The sequence below is a fragment of the Vombatus ursinus genome, unplaced genomic scaffold, assembly GCF_900497805.2.
Source record: "Vombatus ursinus unplaced genomic scaffold, bare-nosed wombat genome assembly UNPS02014852.1, whole genome shotgun sequence".
NCBI classification, from domain to species: domain Eukaryota; kingdom Metazoa; phylum Chordata; class Mammalia; order Diprotodontia; family Vombatidae; genus Vombatus; species Vombatus ursinus.
The window spans coordinates 664,035-684,425 of NW_020954630.1; the positions used below are offsets into that span (position 1 = coordinate 664,035).

General features: G+C 42.8%; 1 long non-coding RNA gene across 1 annotated transcript in view; it reads left to right on the forward strand.

Moving 5' to 3' along the window:
* The first annotated feature begins 4,426 nt into the window (after nucleotides 1-4,426).
* LOC114027069 overlaps nucleotides 4,427-20,391 on the forward strand; it is a 26,540-nt gene continuing 10,575 nt past the window's right edge. The window contains exons 1-2 of the long non-coding RNA XR_003567205.1: nucleotides 4,427-4,577; nucleotides 8,447-8,538. This is a non-coding gene — a long non-coding RNA (uncharacterized LOC114027069). The remainder of the gene's footprint in view (nucleotides 4,578-8,446; nucleotides 8,539-20,391) is intronic.

Genomic DNA, 20,391 nt, shown 5'->3' on the forward strand with positions numbered 1-20,391 from the left:
ATTGCCTCCAGCTGGGGAAGGGGGTTATCACGGACCTGTGTCAGAACCACTCCATTTACCTGTGCCCTTTCTCTCTGTGTCTGTCTCCCCAGAGGTTGGTGACTTAATGAATGGAACTTCCGTGCTGTTGGAAGTGCCCATGTCGGACCTGTCCCCACCAGGAGGAGAGCCTCTTGAGGCAGATGAGGAGGACAGTCCCAGTGACGAGCAAGGCCTCATTATCCATCATCCGGCAGAGGAACAGACATACCGATGCCTCTTGTGTGGCCAGACCTTCCCTCAGCAGTCTAGTCTGGTTCGGCACCATAAGGCCCATGCTGGAATGAATGGAGCAGGGCGGGCTTTGTATGTCTGCCCTGAGTGTGGCAAGGCCTTCAGCATCCAGCACAACCTCTCTGTCCACCAGCGCACCCACACAGGTGAGCGTCCGTTCCCATGCCCTGAGTGTGGACGGCGATTCAGCCTCAAACAGAATCTGCTCACTCACCGACGCATCCACAGTGGCAAGAAGCCTTACCAGTGTGCCCAGTGCAGGCGCTGTTTCCGAGAGGCCCGCTTCCTCCTTAACCATCAGCGTACTCATGCCAGGATGTCCCCTACCCGACCCCAATGTTCCGCGGTTTCTGGGGAGCAATGATGTCACTTCTGTCCTTGCTGTGGCTGGAGCTTTGCCCATGAGGGCTGTCTCGAGACTAAGCATTTGACCATGGCCGTGGAACTGAGGGGCAAGGTGCTCACCTAAGCCAGGTTTTGTGTTCCAACCATTGTTTCTTCCTTAACCCAGAACACCCTCTGTAATAAGACTGTACACAGACAATTCACTGAATTCACATCTGCTGTGCTCTGCTTTCCAACCCCTGACCCTAGGGAGAGGTGAGAGAGTAGTTCCATGATGGTGGTGAGAGGTCCAAGAGAAAGGGAGGGTTGGATCTTGCAGGTGTATGTGGGCTATCTAGTGCCTGCTGTCCCCTGGAATTTCTTGGAGGGTGTGCCAAGCCCTAGGACATCCCATCTTGTTAAGCATAGCTGCTTTGGCCAGGATTACTGTTCCCTTCATCATCATCTCATTTAACAGCAGATGAGACCATTTGGGAACAAAGAGGTCTGAGACCTGAGGCTCAGGGTTATTGAACTCCTGAGTGGGAAACATGTCATTCTATGGTGTTGGGGGTGGGGGGAGGAGTGCTGAAAGATGGAAATTCAAGTCAGTATAATTTTTCACTTAAATTTCCTAGAATGTATTTTTCAGTGTGTTTGGAAATTGCACAAATGAAGGATTACTATATACTTTTTTCCCCCTCCATTTATAATAGCTCATCTTTCTTCTGTTTTTTCCTTTCTCCACTTAATTTGGTTATACCACTTATTCCCCACGTGACTTTGTGGAAGTAATTTCACCTCCCTGGGCTTCAGTTTCTAGATATCTCTAATATTCCACTAACTCTGAATCATAAAACCTTTGGCACTGTGGGCCTTCCCTTTTCCCATTCCCAACTCCAGGCAGCCTGGTCCCACTGCCCACTGGGATGGGTAATAAAGATTCTACTCTGAATTACCACTGCTTTGCCACTGGATTAGGAATTATTTGTTGCTGGGTATGGTGCCACAAGCCTGTAATTCCTGTTACCATGGGAGACTGAGGCTGGTGGATCAATTGAGTTCTAAAATTCTAAGCTGCATTAGGGCTAAAGCTTATCAGGTGTAAGTCTAATGCCAATATGGGGAGCACCTAAGGAAGCTCCCAGGTCCAAAATGGAGAAGGTCAAAAATTCTATGTAGATCAGCAGTGGGGTTGGGTGGCCTTTGTACTTACAGCCTACAAGAGATAGGGAAACTCTTTCTCTCTCTCTTTCTCTCTCTCTTTCTCTCTCTTTCTCCACACACACACACACACACACACACACACACACTTATATTCATGTTATAATATAGACATATGAGAGGTATGGGATGAGGGTTGAAGAGGTGGTACTATTTAGGGAAAATACTGCCATTAATGTGAGGATATTCAAGATGTATATATGCCATAGGACTAGGGCATTCATTCATTCATTTAACCAAAAATATTTTTTGTTCCTAGATATGGGAGCTTAGTCTATTCTCTCCTAAGGGGATATTAGTTCTAGTAGATATGGCTTGTATCAATTTACAATCATAGTCAAAGTGATCATTGCAATAAAACTTCCTATTTGAATAGCTCTTTTTCCTTTTCAAAATGCTTTGGCACCTTGGAATGTTATAACACTCTTGGGACTTAGAGAGATCAGGGATTATTATGAATGTTTATGAATGTAACTCTGGCTTTGATATTACCCAGAGGTGTTACCTTGGAAACTTGAGGTACTGAAAGGGCTTGTCTGTAGGCAGACAGACATTACCCAGAGTTCCTGAAGTGCCTGTGATTTTGAGCCTGATGTACTTCTGAGAAGGAGGGCAACCATGTTGAAGAGACTGGAGATATGAATGAAACCTTGGTTGGGACTTCTGGGATGGTCTGATCAAGGAGTTTCATAATGGATGTTGGCCATCAACCAGCAGACAGATTTGAGTGGAGGTTATGGAGCCTGAGGCATGGATGAGAGTAGAGTGACCGGAGAGAGAGAGAGAGAGACCAGACCAGATTAGATTGGTTATGAATGGAACCAAGAAATCATGGAGGGGTTAGTTGAGATGGGCATACTTGGTCCCTGACACTTTTTTTTAAACTACTCTCTCTTGCTGGTTAGGTAGGCTGCTCTCCATTTACCAATCTAAACTAATCCCTGTTGCCCTTCTCAACTATTGTTAAGGGAGGGGGGTGATAAGAGGAGAGAAAAGACAATTTTGTTCCTTATGGGTTGTTGCTCCATGCATCTGTTTTTTAGACAGTTGGTCCCCCTGGTTGCTAACTTTTATCCTTCATGCTATGTGAAATTGTTATAAAAACATTTAATGATCATTGGCCCAGGGTGGTTTAGTTATTGAATATGTTTAGCTGGGGAGTGAGAAAGGGGGACCTGTTCCTTAAAAGAGAGGACAGGATATGTCTTTTTTCCTGGGGTGGGGAAAGGATCTAATAAGAGAGAATATAATCCTTTTATTACAGTGCAGAATGTATATGAATTCTGATCATACTCAAGAAAGTGAGAGAGATACAGTAGAGAGAAGAAGAAGGAGGAGGAGGAGGAGGAAGGAAGGAAGGGGAGAGAGAGAGAGACAGAGACAGAGAGACAGAGATAGAGAGAGAGAAGAGAGAGAGAGAGAGAGAGAGAGAGAGAGAGAGAGAGAGAGAGAGAGAGAGAGAGAGAGAGAGAGAGAGAGAGAGAGAGAGAAGAGTTTCCTAAGAAAAATGACCCAAAGAAAAGTGCTTCTTGGTATGGTTGGAGCTGCCTTTTTTCCTGAGGGAACTGAGGCTTTTTGGATTTGAACTTAGGTTATCTGACTTCTAAGAGGCTTAGGCTCTTTCCATTAGACAAAGTCCATCCATCTTGTTTTCTACTCATCCTCTGGCCCTGAGGCAAGGGCAACCCCTCAGCTAAGGATTATAGCTGTGGCTGAAGCTAGAGATGGTAGAAATGCCAGCTATCTACTAAGGAGCCAGGCCAGGGAGTCCAGTGAATTGACCTGTCCAGTAGAGACTTTGTCCTGTGAGCAGCCAGCCCAGTCTAGCTACCAGTGGAGTGACCTGCTCAAGGGTTCTATCAAAAGAGAAAGAAATCCAGGTCCCAAAGTACCAGGAATTGTGAATTACCCTTTGCCATGTATGTATTATATATGAGTACTTCACTACCACTGAACACTATTTGAATTGACTCTTCTCATGAATGCTGTGTGTATATTTGCAGGAGAGTACAACCCAGGCCTTTGGGAAGAGTGTTATACCAACTATTCTTACTGGACCATCTTAGTAAATGCCTTTGCTAAAAGCTAATTAAGACTACTGACTGATTGTTATTGGGAAACATGCTGGTGGGGACTCATGAGCTGTTAAGAGTATTCACCAATGGAACCATGGGGAAGCAGTGTGTAGTAGAAGTATATAGAGTACTAGACTTGGAATCAGGAAGACCTGGTTTCAAATCTTGTCAGTACCATGGCTCCAACACTAGTGTTCTTTAAGTTCAGGTTTGATGTTGGGCTGAAGTGAGGCATTGAACTTTTCACAAAGAGGAGATTTACTTTGCCCTAACACAGTGAGAATATGAGACAACACTTAGCTTCTCTGGACACAGTTCCCCTCATCTCTATATGAAATGTACCTGGCCATCAGGGCAGGATGTGGTGAAGGACTTGATGACTCATGTAGTCTACAGACATTCACCAAGTCAGAGTTGCCTAGACTTCCCAGTCACATGAAGTTTTATGCCCTTTGATGTCTGGGGCCAATCAGGTGCTATGCCTCATGTTGTGGGTAGGAAGAAGGAAGCAATATTAGGGAAATGCTGGTCCTATCACATCTGCCTTTTAAGTTTTTTGAGCCTCAATTTCCTCATCTGTAAAATGAGGATATTGGAGTCCTTTCCAGCTCTACTCTTATGATCCTATGATGCCTAGAACTTGAGAGTAGCAGCACCACTCTGGGGATCCAACCTGTCAATGTAAGTATGGGTTGGGGGAATAACTGTGGGGAAGAGGTGATGTCACATTAAAGTTTGGTTATCTCTTATTTTTCCTTCTTCCACTGTAGTCTTCTCATAATGGGAAGGAAGGTCCTGGCTACCTTAAAGCACCAAAAGCTACCAGGGGGATTAAGCATCAGAAAATAATTTAAGTATATAGACTTGAGGTTGGACAGATTGCATGTATGCAATTTGAGGAACAACCTAGGGAAATTCAGAGGCTCATTATCCAAAGGTTAACCACTAGGTGATGACCTTTTTTGTACACAATAATTCATAAAACTATTTATTGGGGCCTGGAAGGGTTGACATCAGCATCAGCATAGAGAGTACTGACATGGGTGAAATCATGTATTTCCATTACCCAAGGGAAGTTGAGGAAGTGTGTGTGTGTAGTGGTACTACCCTGTTAAAGAGGGGAAGGAAGGAGAGGAGGAAAAGAAGCAAAAAGTGGCCTAAATAATCTATAAACTGGATACACTAGTGCCATTTTATATACAGAGAAACAGAAGCTACCCTGCCTTACCTGGGGACTGAGGCAAAGCTAATAGACTGGCCATGTGATAAAGTGGATGGAGATTAGAGAAAGACTCAAGAGGCCCAGGCTAGTCCCAGTACTTGAAATTTAAGTTTCTTGAGGATATGCACTGTTTTGATTTTGTCCCTCTATTCCAAGTGCATAATGTCCAACATATAGTAGGTAATTAATATATGTCTTTTGATTGATTGGCTGTAACTAGCTTGCTGTGGGACTGAGTTACCATCTCCTTGGCCCTGTTTTCTCCTCTGCAAAAGAGCTAATAGACCAGCCTAGCATAATGGATAAAGGGTCTCTCTTGGAGGCTGGAAGCTCTGAGTTCAAATCATGCCTCTGAGATGTACTGGCTATGTGACTCTGGGAAAGTCAATTAACCTCCCAGTGCCTCTAGGCAACTCAAAAACGATAAATTGCAGAACAGATGCAGATATGAATTGGGAAGCAGAGGTTCCTTACCTGAAGTTACTTATACCAAAGAAATCATGTCTGGGAAAAAAAAAATCTTTGTTCCATTTTATTCAAGAAGGTGTTGTCAGGATCTAATAAAGTAATTGAGAAAGTGCTTTTCATAGATAACACTATGCAAATTCAGAAAGCAAACATGTCAAAAAAAAGGATCCCTGAGGCTTGAGTTAATTCCAATTTGTGGGGCAACTAGAAGTTATCATGCCTTGTCCTGCAGATATACAAGCTGTGAGCATTAGATTTGACCCTTGGCCTCTTGGTTTTCCCCTGGAAATGATGAACGTGTGAAGCATACACCTGGACTGTGCAAATCTTGTGATTCAGCAGGTTACCTGCTACCAGGCTGAGAACATGACCTCAGTTCCTCTGGAGCCAAGCTTTGTTTGGCAGCCTAATGACTACGTTGGGGAAATAGTTTGTCTTCTGCCCCTGAAGCAAAAACTTCATATCCCCTAAAACAATCTCAGGACATATCAGGCAGTTCTTAAGTCAGAGAAAACACCAAATGAGGTTTAGGGTAAGGTAAGATGGTGCCATGGTTTAATTGAAAAACTCTCAGAATCCATTAGATATTATGGCCAGGACAGACCTCTTTACTCTCCACTCAGTGATAGAGTTCATGGCCACAGAATCTGGTGGGAATCACCATCTTGTCTATAATTGGACTGATTAGGAAATTGAGTCCTAGAGAAGTCAAGTGACTTGACTAAGATCTCACTGAATCTCAAGATTGATTCAGACCCAGGTCTTCTACGGTATATGAATTCTACTTGAATCAATCCTCATTTTCTCTTTCTGCCTTCTTATGGCCTTCTGCCTTCTGCCATATCTTCCCTAGATAGTCACAGAAGTTTACCTTGAGGGTATTCTAATCCTCTTGTAGGGTTCTATTTCTCCATGCTCTCTGTTCTTTCTGCCTCCTGTTTGTTATTGGATGCTGTGAACCTCATTCTCTTCCAGACATCCTCAGGCACTCTCTTGTAGTGTTACTGTTGCCATCTGTTTCTTCTCAGGAAGTGTTATAGCTCTTACAGAATGACATAGTCAGGGCCACAAGCTTTTGGGCTACTTGATACATTTCAATCTCTTTGAGCAGGCTGAGCATTAGAATGCCTCTATTCCAGTTACCCTATTCCAGGCGTGCTCTCTCTCTCTCTGTGTCTGATTTGTGGGGGTGGTGTTTTGTTTTTGCCCATGTAGATTATGTATGTACATACTGATTTGTCTGTGAGGTGGCTCACAGAGAGGCAAGAATAGACATTTTTAGCATTTCTTCTTCCCACCCTTCTCCAAGGAATACTTTGATTTTTGCCATAAGGAAAGCAGGAGATAGGGATCAGAGGCTGACCCCTCTATTTTTCACAAGAGGGAGGGGGTACCAAACTAGAATTATATCTATCTGTTCCTTTAAATATTATTAATCTAGGGGAAGTAGCTTATAGGTAGGTTTAAACTAAACTCCTGATGACTATGCCTTGGTGAGAATGGAGGACTCCAAGCAATATATCTAAGGCTTAACTCCCTCCCCACCAGATGCTATTTCCACAATGAACACTCATAGCAAATAGCAAATAAACTCATTTATCCAAGTTAGTAGAAAAACAGAAATCAGAGAAATACATAGATTCTACATAGGAATATATGTACTAGATAATATAGAGTGAAGGAGCTCTGTATTTCCTTCTTCAGATCATTTTACAGATGAGGAAACTGAGGCAAACAGGGTTAAGTGATTTGTCCTGGGTCACACAGCTAGTAAGTGTCTAAGGCTGAACTGAACTCAGGTTTTCCTGATTACAGGTCCCAATATCCACTGCTGCCCCCAGCCCCACTGGGCCTGGAGTCAGGAAGACTCATCTTCCTGAATTAAATTCATCCTCCTGAATTCAAATCTTGCCTCAGACACTTACTACCTGTGTGACCCTGGACAAGTTACTTAATTCTGTTTGCCTTAATTTTCTTATCTGTAAAATGACCTGGAGAAGGAAATGGCAAACTGCTCCAGTATCTTTGCCAAGAAAACCCCAAATGGGGTCACAAAGAGTTGGACAGAACTTAAAAATGATTGAATAACAACAAGGTTTATGGAATATGTACCTCACAACAACCCTGTTGATTTGGTAGTGGAAGTATGTCTATCCCCTTTCTGCAGATGAAGAAATGAAGGCTAGACAGATGAAGTAACTTGTTCTAAGTCACATAGCTAGTAAGTAATTGGGCTTGGGCTTGAATTCAAACCCAGATCTTCTGATTTAAAATCTGCCTGTGTTGTATTGGCTCACATAGAATTTTAGAGCTAGAAGAGCCTCTGGAGATTATCTGGTCTAACACTCTCATTGTTCAGATAAGGACACTGAGGTCTAGTGAGATAAAATGACTTATTCTAATAAATAACAACAACCACAACATCAACTAGCATTTATATAGCGTATTAAAGTTTGCAAAATACTTTACATATACTATCTCACTTAGTCCTTGAAAAAACTCTTTGGTTGGTAAAGTATGAACTGAGTGTGTACCCAAAAGATTGGATGAATTCTCTGTCCCCTGGTAGTTGTCAAGTAAGGAAAAAGAAGGAATGCTATAAGCTCCCAGGCAGAGGGAGACATAGGAGCAGTAGCAGTAGCTGTGACCTGTTTCTCCTAGGTCACATTGGTAATTGTTGGCAGAATCAGAACGAGGAGCAGAATCCAGGCCTCCACTGGCCTGTTGTAAAAGTGTTAATGGCTGATAATGGGGTCATAGATTCACCTCCTCACAGAGTTAAAGAATCTTAAGAGGTGGAAGGGACTTCAGAAGTCACAGAATCCAACCTGGACTCAAACCAGAATTCTTGCTACAACAGCCTTGACCACTGGTCATCCGGCCTCTGCTCGAAGGTCTCCAATATGACCACTGGAGGAAGTCCATTACACTCCGGGGCAGCGCTAACCATTGGTAAGTTTTTCCTTCTATTGAAGCTAAATCTGCTTCTCCTTAACTTCTGTTGCTCACTGTTTTGTCATGGAATAAGAAGGGACTTTTCTCTGTTAAAGACCAAATTGCTGAGTTTCATCCTTTCTATATGAGCAGGATCCTTTTTTCCTGCCTGCTTCCCCAACTCTGCCTGGCCAGGTCCATATTTAGTTCACGTGCATGATTAGTGTGCTCCTTTCAGGCCCTGCCTGACGTCAGCTGTCTAGTGTGCAGGCTCATCGTTTAGGTCCTGACCCTTTGGTTTATGGTTCATCTCCTGTATTCTACCATTCAGCCAAAGACTGAGCTATTTACTTTTGGCTTCTGCAAAAGAAAAAGCAATTTTCTCCCTTTCTCTCTTATTTAGCAAACACCCATTAAACTGATTACTATTTTTGCTCAGACTTAGAGGGAATATAATTAAAAATGAGAGTAAAAATGAGGTCCCTGCCCTTAATTCACCCACCATCTAATAGAGATGATAAGATTCCTAACACAATCAACCACAATAAAAAGACAGATGGGGTTAGGTGTCACAAGAGTGATACTGATAAGAATCTGTAGGAATTTAAGTAGAGAGATACTTTGGGGGCTATCAGGGAGGGCTTCATAGAGAAAGCAGTAATTTGAGCTCACTTTTGATATACAGAGATGAGACCTGCGGACATTCCAGGTAGAGAGAAATGATGAAAGCAAAGGGGGCAGAGGCAGGAATTTGTACATATTTAGGGACAAAGAGTATTTATTTAATAGCAGATTCCTGGAAAGGCACAAGAAGTAAGCCCTGGCAGTTCCTCTAGGATTCTGTCTTCCTATGGAAGATATAGGTGTGAATAATTGAATGAATGAAAAAGTATTTGTTAAGCGCTAATTATAGGCCAGACACTGTGCTAAGTGCAAGCAATTCTCTGCCCTCAAGGATCTTCCATTCTAATGGGGAAGACAATACATATAGTGGAAGTATGACCAGAGAGGTCAGAGTAAATGGTGATTGCAGTAATAGGGCAATTGACATTTCCTGTTAATATTCATTGACATGACTGAGGACATCATCTCATTTAAGATGAGCTCTAACACAAAAGAATAAATCTCTAATGGGAATTCTTTGACACTGTGACAGGACTACTGGGGGAGACGCTAAGATGATGTGTTGGGAGATCTTAACAATAACAACAACAACAACAATAATAATAATAATTCACTTATGTAGAATTTAATGGTCTACAAGGCATGATATAATCATAGTCTCATAGTCTCTTGTCCAGGGTTAATAGATTCCTAAGTGGTAGAGTTAGGTCTGAGATATGAGTTTGGTCATATCTGAGCTAAATGATCTTTGTCTCTTCTCCCTACTCCCATCCCTTCCCTCCCCCATTTTATTGGCCTAGCACCTTAGATAAAACTTAAATACTCGTCTTCATTGAGATGTTCTCAGTCATATCATAGAAAGCAGGTATGTCTCTGCTTTCTGTAGAAGGATGTAATAAGAGTTTTAAATAAAGACTTCATCTTTTAGACTAGGGCAGCTGACCAGACTTACTGCCATTTGCAGACTCTATTTGTTAAGAGTCAATGGGAGGGGGCAGCTAGCTGGTGAAGTAGATAGAGCACTGGCTCTGGAGTCAGGAGGACCTGTGTTCAAATCTGGCCTCAGACACATTAAAAAAAAAACAAACAACTCACCACCTGTGTGACTCTGGGCAAGTCACTTAACCCCAACTGCCTCAATAAAAAAAAAAAGTCAATGTGAATACTTGCAGTGGTAATGGACCACCCAATGGACTTTAAAGCACAATAATAGCCATGTCCACGTAGCTGGGAGCAAAGGGAGAGGGAGACAGGCATGGAAGAAAAGATGAGAGGGGAAAGACCTTCAAAAGCTGAGTGAATTCAAGAAGAGGTGGGGAAGAGATGAGGCTGGGAATGTGGTCACAAGTTGGACTGGGGTAGGGGGAGATAAGTTTAAATAATTAAAGAGATTTTTGGCCATGGGAGAAAAGAAAGCCAGAACAAGATTGGGGGCAAGGGGTCAGGGTGTATCAAGAGGGAAACAAAACAAAACCTTGCTTTCTCAACATTGAGGGTAAATTGTCTTTGGTGGGGGTAAAACAGCAATAAAAGAAGCCAGATTTATATGTTAAGCTGAGTCAAGCTGGAGTCTATAACTAACCTATGTATCTACAACAATGTTTTTCGTATGATGGCTTACATTGTAGAAAAGCAGATTCTTAATATTCTGAATATAGTGACTGTCAAATTTAATGATGTCATGGTAGGGTCGGATTCCTGAAGAGAAGACTTTTCATCCCCCTTCCTTTAATCCTTTGAGACATTTGGGTAGAAGAGACCAGTGTTGAATGCAAGGAGACTATTAGGGGTACCCACTAGGTCTCATAGACATAGGTCACATAATCTCATAGATTTAGATCTGGAAGGGGCCTTAGCATTCATCTAGTCCAAAGGGGTCAAGCAGGCCGACCCACAGAATTCTCCAGTGCAGTGGACCAGACTAAAATGTAATTGAGAAATACTTGACAAAATAAATAAAAATGTAATAAAACATAGATAATGTTGATATGTAGTTTTCTAAGTTAATATGCATCCTGCAGGGGTCCTTATGTAGTTTAGAGGCCCCCCCATTTCTAATTGAGTTTGATCCTACTGATCTAGTTCAATTATTCTCATTTTACAGGTAAGGCAATTAAGGCTCAAAGAAGGAAGTATGCCCCTTGCCCAAGATTACCCTGCTAGTAACTAGTAGACCTAGGATTTGAAACCAGAGCCTCCAACTCCAATCCCATATTCTTTGTTTTTGTAAGATGCTGCTAGGGGAGACATGGCTTTAGTTGGACTTGTGAAACTGGAGAGGCTTCTAACTGCTCTGAGCTGGTGTGGGGAGATGAAAGATGTTAGGTGGGCTCGTCTCAGAAACATTTCTACAGGTGTTAATTACTATGACCTTAGTATTGAATCAGATTCAGAAATTCAGTCAGGAGGGCCAGCCAGGGAGGTTTGGCTTTTTAGGGGTGGGTCTCAATGAAGAGTTAACACTAATCACCATTAAACACCTGAAGACATCTAGAAACACACTGAGACCTGCCTAGAAGGGCTAGGGCATTTTGAAGAAATGTACACCAATGACACCACATGCTTAAAAATGCTATTTTCCTCAAAAGGATCAAAATGATAACAAAACCAAATACAGAAAAGGGAACCATCCTGATGGTAGGGCCTCATCTTCATATATTAATCACTTGAGGCCGCCACATCATCTCTTAAAGAATTTGTCTTTTCCTGTCTTTGCTTCTCTGTCAGAGAAGACTGGGAAGTAGTTGGAGAGACCACTCATTGTCCCCATCATCAGTCACAATGCTCTAAGCAAAAATAAGTCATAGATCCAGAGAATAGTGCAGCAGGAAGGACCCAGGTTTTCTGACTCCTAGTTCTGTTGTTCTCCTTCCCACCCCCAGCTTGGTGGGGGGGGGGGGGCTAGGAGGTGCAGTGGACAGAGTACTGCATTCATATCAAGAAGACTCAGGTTCAGTTTTTGCCTCATATACTTTCAGGCTGCTTGATCCAGGGCAAAGTCACTTAACTCCCTCTAAGTCTCAGTTTCTTCATCTGTAAAATGAGAGATTTGGACTCTAGGTCCTTTAAGTTCCTTTCCAGCTCTAAATTTATGAACCTGTAAGATTGTTCCCAAAACATTCTGATGTGATGAGTCTCAGTCGTCTTGCCCAGCACTCTAGAACCCCTCAGACTTTTCCCTGCCTCTGAATGGCTGGGCCTTGCCACTCCCTCTGTCCACATTAGTACAAGTGGAGTGGTTCTCCACAGTGTCTGTCGGCTCATAATGGGTCAAACTGGCTCACTGGCCACAGGCCTTGCCGCATTCCGTGCAGATTTAGAGACCAGAAGGAGGTGGCCGGGGCTCACCAGGTGCTTGTTCTGCCTGGAAGGTCTTGCCACACCCACGGCAGCTGCGCGGCCTATCGCCAGCGAGGATCTCCAAGTGCCTTTCCAGGTTGGGCCGCTTCCCAATGGCCCTGGAGCACTGTGGGTGTGGAAGCCTCGCCTCATGCGCGGGGGGCTCACTAGGTGGTTCTGCTGCTCGAAGCCCCTGCTGCAGTTGGCTCAGTGCTGAGGTGTGTCGCCGGTGTGACTTGAGGTTGTGCTTATGACTGAAGCGGGCCCCACAATCTGGGCAGCTGAAGGGCGTCTCTCCGGCGTGCGTCTTCTGGTGCTTGTGCAGCGGCTGCTTGTCGCTGAAGCGCCGTTGGTGAGGGGGTCTTCCCCGATGCAACCTCTGGTGCTTCTGAAGTTTGGTCTTCTTTCGGAAGCATTGGCCACACTCGCTGGAGGTATGCGGCCTCTCCCCGGTGTGGATGCTTGCGTGTGCCTTCAGGATCTTCTTCTGACGGATGCGCTTCTCATACGCTGGGCACTTGTAGGGCCGCTCCAACTCGCTGGGGCTCTGGGGTACCTTCAGCACCTTGGCCTCCCAAGCCGGTATTCACCCAGGCAGGGCTAACCCTGGGGAAGTCAGGAAAATGTTACCTTTGGGTCTTCCTCTCTGTCTCACTAGCACCTTCCTTTTCCCACCCTCACTAAGGGCCCGGGACCACCGTGACGCCTCCCTATAGAGACTCACAACTCACAGAATTACTGAATTTCAGAGTTGAAATGGACCCCAGTGGCCAATCCAAATCCCAAACAGAATCCCCAGTACGACATATCCAGTTTCTGTTCCTACAGATACAAGTGTGATGTAGGCAAAAACTTTATGGGTTCTAATCTCCATACCACCACTAGCTTGTTCTGAACTTAAGCAAGTCACTTCTCCTTTCCGAGCCTGAGTTTCTGTCTCTGAGAAGAGGTTAGGCTAGATGATCTGTGAGGTTCCTTTCAGATCTAAAGATCCATAACTATATTTTTATTTGACAGTCTGCTGGACATTGTTCCTTGTCCCTTGTCTCTTTATTTCTTGTAAATTAAAACTTTCATCTTTTACATTTTATTCCTTCAGAGGCTTGTTGTTTACAAAAGGGCTAGGTAAATTAGCCTGGAGACAATAGCAAAGGCCTAGATCATTGGCTTTCTTCTTGGAAGGGAAATGAGACATTAATCTAGTGAAAGCTATTTATTCTACAAGTGGTAAGTAAATGAGCTAGCATTCCAGCTCCTGTTCTCCAAATTCAGGACTTTTTCCTTTGTATCACAATAGCATTCAGGACATCTAGTTTCTAATTCTAGCTGAGAGGAGAACTACCTGTGTGACCTTGGATAAATTACATAACCTCTCTATACCTCAGTTTCTTCATCTGTAAAGTGAGAGAGCTAGGTGGTACAGTGGAAAGAGTACTGAGCCTGGAATCAGGAAGACCTGAATTCAAATCCAGTCTCAGACACTTAACCAGCTATGTGACCCTGGGCAACTCATTTAACCCTGTTTGCCTCAGTTTCCTCATCTGTAAAATGAGCTGGAGCTCATTAGAGTGGCAAACTACTCTAGTCTCTTTGCCAAGAAAACCCCAAATGGGATCATGAAGAGTTGGAGGTGACTGAAAAATAACTAATCAACAACAGAGAGAATAGGCTGATTCCCAAGTTCTCTTTCAGTACTAAATCATGAGTCTAATCCATTCAATGCTTCATAATTGAACAATTTTCACCCACTGCTTTCTCGAGACAGTATCTTCACCCAAAAAGGCTACCCTAATAAGGGGAGTTTTAGGCAACAAAGACAAGAGACTTTGGGATAGATATGGCCTTGTGGCTGCCTCACATATTGTTCTGTCTACCCTGCTTATTAGTACTGAGCAACTAGGTGGAGCAGTGGATAGAGAACTGGGCTTGGAGTCAGGAAGACCTGAGTTCAAATCTAGCCTCAGACACTTTCTAGCTGTATGACCCTGGGTGTGTCATTTAGCCTCTGTCTGCTTCAGTTTCCTCAACTGGGATTAATTAGGGATAAATAATAGTTGTAGTGCTTGGGTGTGGTCTAAGGCTCCACACTCTGAGAGCTTCCTTCCTTCCACAGTAGCCATAATAGGTGTTGTGTGCTTTGGCTAGGAATGTGCCTCAGTGAGGTGATCCTCACATGGTGCCCGTCATCTTTCTTTCTGAGGACTCTAGCCTGGGACCTGTGTGTCTTTTGCTGACTGTCATACTTAATATCTGTGACTTTTATCTGTTAGCTGCTAGATAGCAAAAAAGACATCTTGGAGAATGGTATGAGGGACCTTAATATTCATTCTATTTAACAGTATATTTTCACTATGTAGCCCTTCCCTCTATCCCCCCTCCATCAAAATCTCTTAATTTTGAAGAGTACCTAAATCAGTAGCAACTGGGGTTAAATCCTGCCTCTGACATAGACTGGCTGTGTGACTCTGGGCAAGTCACTTAACTTTTTTTTTTTTTGTACAGACATGTTTTATTCTAGTTCTCAAGTAGAATTTTCCACACATGAAGATTTTTTTAAACCCTTTCTAATGCATCAGACCTTTTGGTTTCCTTCTCCTGCCCCACTAATATGTTTACAGTCAACTCACAATATCTTTTCTGGCTTTTGTGCCCACATTTATTCGTAATGACAAACAGCAGTATGGCTTTGTGCATAGATAAGACTTCAAGTACTAGGGGCAGCTAGGTGGCACAGTGGATAGAGCACCAGCCTTGCAGTCAGGAGGACCTGAGTTCAAATCTGACCTCAGACCAAACACTTGACACTAGCTGTGTGACCCTGGGCAAGTCACTTAACCCCAATTGCCTAAAAAAAAAACAAAAAAAAACTTCAAATACTTGTACTGAAATTATTCGCAGTCCTTGTGAAGAGATTAGTTTGTGGCCATCACAAAACAGTAGTTTCTAGTTGTTGTGTTCTATTCTTTTTTTTTTTTATTTTCTTGCCTTATAGTGGGTCATTCTCAGTCACTTTCCTAGCTTGTGTGGGTAGATTGTTTCCTTATGACAGTGCATAAATCTTTCTCACAATCAAAGCGAAAATTCCATGGGCAGCTCCATGATGTGCTTTCTTGTGGGGCAGAGTTGTTTATGGATGCCTTGCAGGGAACCTTCCTTGTTTTTCACCTGTAAGTGATATGTGCATCAGGCCTTTGGTACCTTATGGGGCATGAAAGAGACAAATGAAAGTCCTTTTATCTGTAGTATCTCTTCAGATCCTATGAGTCCATTTTGCTATTTTAATTGCTAACATTATATCCTATCTCCTTTTGGTTTCCTTTCTCTTTGTCTTTTTTACAAGTATTGTATTTTGCCTGGTCCTTCACTAAAAAAAACAAACAAACAAACAACAACAACAACAACAACAACAAAAACTAAAGATAATGTTCTTGCTATATGCCAGCCACTGAATCTTGGCTGATTTATATCATCCTGGGTCTTTCATTCTCCATGACCATCTCTGTGCAGGAGCGATTGAGTCTATTTTTGCAGAAGTACAACTGAACACCTTGGTTGTTTTCATGTGTCCAGAAATCTCTAGTATCTTGCAAGCAGTTCATACTTTTATTTGGAACTTTGGTAAGTCTTCCTCCATGACACTGGAACCTCCAACACAATAGCCTTAAATCCAGACTTATTATTATCACCCTAAAATGAGGTCTTCTTCAAGTGTTCCTAATTCTGGTTTTGGTCCCACTATCCATCCCATATCACTCCTACAGCAGTAAAACTCGAGGGCCTCCCCAGTTGGACTCACAATTCTAGGATTAAACCAGTGTCACTGGCAAGGTCTAGAAGTTAGGGGTCCCGGAATCCCAAAATCCGGGTTCTTCCTGAGAGAATTCTACCCAAGCCTTCTTTCAGCCAAAAACAAGGTTTATTGAAGATTTGCCATATTAGCCAGACTCTTAAGGAATCTGAGCATCTGTGGGCTGTTGGCTAGATTATAAGAATCCCAGCCTTAACTTCTCTATACTTTATGAAACTATTGCAGGAGTTCTTAAGCTGGGGTCCACAGAACCCCCACACAGTCTAAGGAGAGATTTTAGGGGTTCTGTGAACTTATTCTCTTAAAATATTTTGATAACAATTTCAATATAATTGGTTTCCCTTGTAGTCTTATGTATCTTACTTTGTGCATTTAAAAACTTCCTGAGAAGAGGTCCAAAGGCTTCACCACACTGCCCAAGGGGTCCAAGACATAAATAATGATAATGATGATGACAACCAACATTTATATAACAATTATTATGTGTCAGGCACTGTGCTAAATGCTTTTTTGCTCTTCACAACACCCCTAAGTTAGGTGCTATTATTATGATGAGAAACTGAGGCAGGCAGAGATTAAATGACTTGCCTAAGGTCACACAGCTAGTAAGTATCTGAGGCTTAATCTGAGCTTGTTTTCTTAGACTCCAGACCCAGAACTCTATCTAACCACTTTACAATAATTATCTCATTTGATCCTTATAACAACCCTGGAAAGTAGGCGCTATTATTATCTCAATTTTGCAGATGAAGAGACTGAGGCAGACAGAGGTTAAGTGACTTGCCTGGGATTAAAAAACTAGTAGGTATGTGAGACTGGATTTGAACTCAGGTCTTCCTGACTTCAGTCCTGGCTGTCAAAGATAAGAACTTTTGGGCTACTAAAGATGCTGACCTGTAAACTGTAGAGAGAGTTTCTTCATCAGGGAACTAATGAAATTACACTCACTAGATCATCAGATTTAGAGACTCTGATCACCTGATCATTTAATCTAATCCTCTCCTCTTTTTGTTGTTGTTGAGTCATTTCAGTTATGTCTTTGTGACTGCATTTGGGGTTTTCTTGGCAAAGATACCGGTTTGCTATCTCCAGTTCATTTTACAGATGAGGAAACTGAGGCAAACAGGGTTAAGTGACTTGCCCAGGGTCACACAGCTAGTAAGTGTGTCTGATGCCAGATTTGAATTCAGGAAGATGAGTCTTCCTGAATTCCTGATGCTCTATCCACAGCACTGCCTAGTTGCCTCCCCTCACAGAGGAGGAAACTGAAGTCCAGAGTGGTTAAAGGGTTTGTCTCAGACCATATAAGGAATAATTAGCAGAGCTGGGATCTAGTCTCCTATCTTCTGGTTCCATATCCAGATGTTTATTTCACCCTATGGCTAGAGGATTCTCCAACCCCTTCTGCCTCCCCATACTTCCTTCCCACCCCAAGGAAGGAGTAGCTGAAGATGATGAAGCTTGTCCTCCAGGGTCTGTGAATTTAATTCAATACATGTAGATTACTTATCTTCCACATGCAAGGAGCTGTCCTACGTAGTGTGGATACAAAGATGATCAGGATCACAGCTGAGAGCTGGAAGGGGCTTTAGTGATCATTTTGTCCAACTCTCTTATTTCAGAGGGGGAAACTGAGGCCCAGAAAAGTTAAGTGATTTGGCCAAGTTCTTACAGCTAATACTAAAGTGGTAGAGTCAATATTTAAATCTAGATCCTCTTGACTCCAAAGCCAGTCATGTTTCCACAACACCACATATACAGGAAACTTTATTCTTAAGAGGCAGGTAAGTGGCACAATGAATAGAGCACCAGGCCTGGAGTCAGTAAGACTCATCTTCCTGAGTTCAAATCCAACCTCAGACATTTACTAGCTGTATGAGTACAAGTCACTTAACCCTGTTTGTCTCAGTTTCCTCATCTGTAAAATGAGCTGGAGAAGGAAACAACAAACTAGTACCTTTGCAAAGAAAATCCTAAATGGAATCATGAAAAGTCAGTCATGACTGGACAACAACAACAAAGCACTTAATAAATGCAATTTCATTTATTTGTGCATCCAAAAGGTGGGGACAAGAGGGACAGGGGCTGGACTCATGTTTGGGTGTATAGGATGGGTATATATATAGATATATATAGATACACACACACACACACAACTCATCTCTTTGAGTCTGTTACCACAGTCTTGCCTTGAACGACATCATTTATTGAACACACAGAGATCTTCTACAATATATACGTGTACACATACATGCATATATACAATATATACATATACCACAAATAAAAATATGGCATAACACATATGCACACAGATACTATATACAATTATGCCACTCACATTCACATGTGCATAAAACACACACAAAGGTACATCACACACATAAATGTACAAGATTTAGTTACTCTTCTTCCTTTTCCCATCATGGGCATCTCCACTTCTATTTTTTCCCCCTTATGAACTTGACAGTGAGGAAACCCAGGACATTTTTATACTTTAAGACCAACTTAGGGCCAAGGAAACACTTGGAGCCAGCTGTGCCACTCAAAGTCTATGCCAGTTTCCAGAGAGATGGGTTAATGGGTATGGAGAGTTAGAATCCCTTCTTTAGAGACCAACTGAGGCTACTGTGTCCTTGAAATAATCTGTCCAACATGAGCAGTACTGAGGACCTGCTAAGCCCTGAAACTGGGTAAGTGTACAGTTCTGGAATTCAGCTGAGCCAAAGGGCCAAGGAGTATATTGTTGGGTGAGGAGGTGGTAGAAGGTTGGTGCTAAGGCAATTTCTTTGTTGGAAAGGAGAGGCCAGCTCCTCATAAGAGCAGAGTCTGATTCCCTACTTACTCGTAGATTGTGTCTGCTCCAGACAAATCTATTAATGTTTCTGGGTCTCAGTTGATTTTGTATTCAAAATTCAGGGGTGAGTGTTGAGGAAAAGGGGTGGAAGAGGGGAGGGGAACATAGGGTGTCATAGAGAAAAGTACTAGGCTTGGCATCAGCAGATCTGAGTTCCAGTCTCAGCTTTGCCATTCACTGTGGCTTTGGGTAGTGTGGTCTTGAAGAAAGAGGGCTGGATTTAGAATGTGAGGACTTGGTGCTGCTACTTAATTACCTTTGTGATCTTGGGCAAGTTATTTAACATCTCTGGACTCCAGTTTTCTTACCTGTGAAATGCTAGGGTTTGGACCAGATAATCTCTAAGGTCCTTTCCACCTCAACTCGGTGATGCTGTGGGTGATAGCTGCCACTTTATGAAGTGGCTGAGCTTCCTTAAGAAAAGGTAACATTAAGACATAATAATAGTAGCCAATATTTATATAGTGCTTTCAGGTCTGAAAAGTGCATTGCATATATTATCTTACTGGATTCTCAAAGCTCTGTGAGGTAGGTGTTATAACTTTTCCCATTTTACAGATGAGGAAACTGAGGCTGAGAGAGGTAGCCTTGCTTAGGGTCACACATCATGTAAGTGTCTGAGACAAGTCTTCCTAACTCTGAGTCCTATTATTGGACTCAGGTATTGCTTCCATGGATCAGCCCAGATATAGAAGGATGGATTAGATGACCTTTCAATATTCCCCTCCTCCTAAGTCATTGCATGTTGAATTTCAAGCTGAAGCCAGTTAAAGAAACTTGCATCTACATAACTGTCTACTTTTGAAAGAACTCTTTGTGAAAATTAATTCAATGTTACCCAGTGAGGTGGCACCATGGATATAGCACTGGGCTTAGAGTCAGGAAGACCTGGGTTCAAATTCAACCTCAGACACTTACTAGCTGTGTGACCTTGGGCAAGTCACTTAGCTTCTGCCTGACTCAGTTTCCTCATCTGTAAAATGGGGATAATAATAGTACCTACCTTCCAGGGTTGTTGTGAGAATCAAATGAGATCATATTTATAATGAACTCAGTATAGTGCTTAATAAATACTTGCTTCCTTCCGTATTTCCATCAGTGAGGCAGGGATTGTGATATCCATTTTATAAATGAAGAAACAGACTCAGGTGAAGTCCTGAGCCAGAATCACACAGCTAGTCGGCAGCAGAGCTGGGCTGAGAAGGGGGCAATGAGGAGCGGGGGGGGGGGGGGGGGGGGGGGG